This window comes from Mus pahari, chromosome 3, assembly GCF_900095145.1.
Source record: "Mus pahari chromosome 3, PAHARI_EIJ_v1.1, whole genome shotgun sequence".
Taxonomy (NCBI): domain Eukaryota; kingdom Metazoa; phylum Chordata; class Mammalia; order Rodentia; family Muridae; genus Mus; species Mus pahari.
The window spans coordinates 11968061-11972354 of record NC_034592.1 but is presented as its reverse complement, the minus strand read 5'-3'; the positions used below and the strand labels follow the sequence as shown (position 1 = coordinate 11972354).

General features: G+C 38.5%; 1 protein-coding gene across 12 annotated transcripts in view; it reads left to right on the top strand.

The window, feature by feature from the left end:
* Ehmt1 (euchromatic histone lysine methyltransferase 1) overlaps nucleotides 1–4294 on the top strand; it is a 150631-nt gene that overhangs the window by 106316 nt on the left and 40021 nt on the right. The gene's annotated exons all lie outside the window — the stretch shown is intronic.

Sequence of the window (4294 nt, the reverse complement as noted above, 5' to 3'; positions counted from 1 at the left end):
CCCTCCCCTCCCCTCCCCTCCCCTTTTCTTTTCTTTTCTCTTCTTTTCTTTCTTTCCTGCACTAGGGATAGTTGTTTCTGTGGGGTTTGATGCGGTGGCTGTTGGTGGTGTCAGTGCTGATATTATAGACCTGGCTTAGCAGAGTGCTCCCCTCTCCCTTTAAATAGTTTTAGAAGTTTTGGCATTAATCTTTGAACTTTCGGGAGAAATTCAGCCATGAAACTGCTGGGCTCTTGTTTGTCAGAAGACATTTCCTTCACTGCAAGTTCATTGTTATTTTGTGGACTCCAGGCATTCTGTTTCTTTATCATTCAACTCTTGTTGGCTTTAACTGTCTGGAAAGTCTCTCGTGTCTCGCTATCGTGTGACTCCCCCCACTGGTCTCTATAGATGTGTGTTGCTGTGACGTCAGTTCATGTGTATCTACTCAGTGATGTCAGTTCATGTGTATCTGCTCTGTGCTTTGTTTGGCTTGTGTGGTCTTCCATCTTTCTTAGGTTAATTAAAGTGTTGTTCATCTTTTCTAAAAATTAGTGTGGTCTTATTCTTTTTCATTCTTACCCATTTCATTTCTTTCTCTTCTGATCTTTATTACCTCTCTTTATTAATTTTGGGTTTGCCCTTCTATTTCCTTAGTGATATATTGTTAGTTTACTTGAGACTTCTAATTTTTGAGGTGATTTATTGCCATAAATATCTTTCTTAGCTCTTGCTATTTCGTATGTTGTATTTTTATTTGTTCTAGAAAATGTGCATGTATGTATGTATATGCATGTACTGCAGAGGTTGGCATCAGATGTCTTCCTTAATTCAACTCCACTTTGTATAGGGTCTCTTATAGCTTGAAGACTAGCGTAGCCTAGCTAACCAGCTTGCAGTTGGGATCCCTTAGCTCTGTCTCCTAGGTGCCAGTATACTGCCCAGGCTGCCCTGCCGACTCTGCATTTACATGGTATACAGACTCTTGTTGTCATGTTTGCCCTGGAAGAAGTTTGCCTTCCAAGCCATCTCCTCAGTTCCTATTTCTAGGAAATAGTTTGCGTTTCTCTTTGTTTCTTCATTGGCCAATTGGTTGTTTAAGAGGATACTGTTGAATTTCTTTGTACTTAATGCCATTTCTAAATTTCTTTCTTATTGATTTCTAGTTTTATTTCATTGTTGCCCTTGGAGATACATGCTGTGGTTTCAGGATTGTTTTGGAGGGTGCTTCAGGGGAGCTAAAATTATTTTGGGGCTGGAGGGATAGTTCAGCAATTAAGAGCATATACGACTCTTTCAGAAGAACCAAGTTCGAGTCCCAGAAACCATGTTGCATGAGGGAAGGAGGTGTCACAGCCTTCTGTAACTCCAGCTCTTGTGTACATGCACATAATGCACATAATTAAAAACAAAACAAGTCTTCAAAAATGTATTCAAGCCAGGCGTGGTGGCACATGCCTTTAATCCCAGCACCCAGGAGGCAGAGGCAGGTGGATTTCTGAGTTTGAGGCCAGCCTGGTCTACAAAGTGAGTTCCAGGACAGCCAGGGCTAAACAGAGAATCCCTGTCTCGAAAAACCAAAAACAAAAAAACAAAAACAATAACAAAAAATGTATTCAAATGTATTCACACTTACTTATGGTCTAGTCTACAGGTTGTTTTCCATATGTGGTTGTGCATAATTTACATTCTGCAACTCTAACGTGCACTGTTTTGTAAATGTATGGCTTGTTCATTTGATCCATAGTTCAGTTAAACTCCACTGTTTCTGTGTTGGTTTTGGTCTGCCTGAGATCATCAAATGAATGCTATGAAGCCCCCAACTATACTGTGTTGGGAGTGTTTTCTGTTCCTTAAAATGTGATATTCATATTATATAATTGTTTTAAAATATTGTAATATATATATATATATATATATATATATATATATATATATATATATAATTGTTATTTTGTCTTGTTGAAATGACTATGTTATATAACAACCTTTAAAATTTTCTTTTTAATTTTATTTAATGTGTATGAGTATTTTGTTTACGTGTATGTCTGTGTACCACATGCATGCCTGGTGACTGAATGGCAGAAGAAAAGCATTTCTATCCCTTGTAACTGGAGTTAGAAACAGTTGGGGGACCACTATGCAGGTTCTGGGGATCAAACCTAGTTCCTCTAGAAGAGCAGCAGATGCTTCTAACCACTGGACCATCTTTCCAGCCTGGTTGGTTTTTATTTGTTTTACTTAAAATCTATTTTATGTAAGTATATCAATTTTCCTATTTGCTTATTTGAACTATATGTGTTACTGAAATACATTTCTTTTTTGTTTGTTTGTTTGTTTGTTTTTTGTTTTTTGAGACAGGGTTTCTCTATGTAGCCTTGGCTGTCCTGGAACTCACTCTGTAGACCAGGTTGGCCTCAAACTCAGAAATCCGCCTGCCTCTGCTTCTCGAGTGCTGGGACTAAAGGCGTGCACCACCACGCCTGGCTGAAATACATTTCTTTTTTTTTTTTTCCAAAGATTTATTTATTTATTATATGTAAGTACACTGTAGCTGTCTTCAGACACTCCAGAAGAGGGTGTCAGATCTTGTTACAGATGGTTATGAGCCACCATGTGGTTGCTGGGATTTAAACTCTGGACCTTCGGAAGAGCAGTCGGGTGCTCTTACCCACTGAGCCATCTCACCAGCCCCTGAAATACATTTCTTAATTGGCAGCATATCATCAGAACTTCTTTTAAATCCATTTAGTTTAATTTTTTATTTTGTGAATTTGTTCTCTTTCTGTTTAAGGCTGTTATTGTTGAGGATATAGTCCTGTCAGCTTGCTCCTTAGATCCCCTTTTCATTTCTGTGTCTGCGAGGTTTTTCTGGATCTCTGTATGGACAGACTTTGTTCCCCTTTCATCTTGGACAGTCCTTTTGAATTCTTTCAGGACAATTATCTTGTTTGCTTGTTTGTTTCATTTCTAATACTTGTTCTCTATGATTAGGCTTTGGCCAAGGTGTCTGTGTTGGTTATCTTGAAAGTCTATGTTCCAACTTCCTTTCTTGATGGTAGCTATTGGGGTACACATTCTCATAGATACCATTTTACTTTCACCTGGATTTGTAGTTTAGAATCTGCTGTGGTATGATTGGGATTCCTTTGTGATTAATGATTTTCTTTGGCTGTGTTTTGAGATTCTTGCTTTGTGTTGAGTATTTGATAATATAAGCCTTAAAGACTATCTGTTTTCGTTGGTTCTTTTTTGGGGTCCTTTGTGCCTTCCTGATTCTAGTTCAGAATTTGTAAGCTTTTCAGTAGTTATTTCTTTGAACAAGTTTTGTGTATTTTTTCCCTTATTTTTCTAAAATAACTGTACATGTAATTGTTTCTCTTCACGACACCAAGTTTCACAGAAAGTTTTGTTGCTATTTTTTATAAATATACATGCATGTTTATGCACACTTGGTTGTTCTGTCAAGCTTAGAAATTCTTTTTATGCTTAGTTAAGTTCACAATGGTATTTTAGAAATCTCTCAGTAGCCATTTATTGTCTTGTTTTGGCCATGGTTGAGCTGTTGCCTATGCACAGGGTGCGGATCTTTTCTCACTAATACTAGTAGGTGCTGCACTGACATCTGCCTTTCAATTACTCATTGGGATGTCTCCTGCTGTAACAAAGCTCTGGTTTCTAGATACCATGCTGAGCTTTACGGATTGACTTCTGACACTTCATATGTGATGTTTTGCTTAGTCTTGGTTGCATCAAAAACTGTTCTTTTGCCTCAGTGATCTGAATTTGAATTCTCTTGTCATTATATTTAGGGTCATTTTCAATCCTTCAGGTCCATGACCTTTGACCCTTTCCTATATGATCTCCAGAAGCATCCCCCTTCTGTCTTAACTCTCTCCTGCTAGGATTTTTCTACATGGGGTAGGGTCTTATGGATTGATTCCTGGCCATGGTCCCTCTGGGAATATGGCTTGGTACTGTAATATGTTCATTGCTATTGTTGATTGCCAACTTGAGAAAATTTGGCATCACTTAGGAGACAAGACTATGAGGGGTTATTTAGACTAGATTAGCCTCTGGGGATACCTGTGGTTATCTTGATTAGGTTAATTGACATGGAAAAGTTCCTCCCTAAGGAGGACTGCATCCTTCTCTGGGCTTGGGATGGAAACTCCCTAAGAGAGAGGAAGCTTCTTTTTTTTTTTTTTTGTTCTTTGTTTTTTGAGACATGGTTTCTCTGTATAGCTCTGACTGTCCTGGAACTCAATCTGTAGACCAGGCTGGCCTCGAACTCAGAAATCCACCTGCCGGGCGT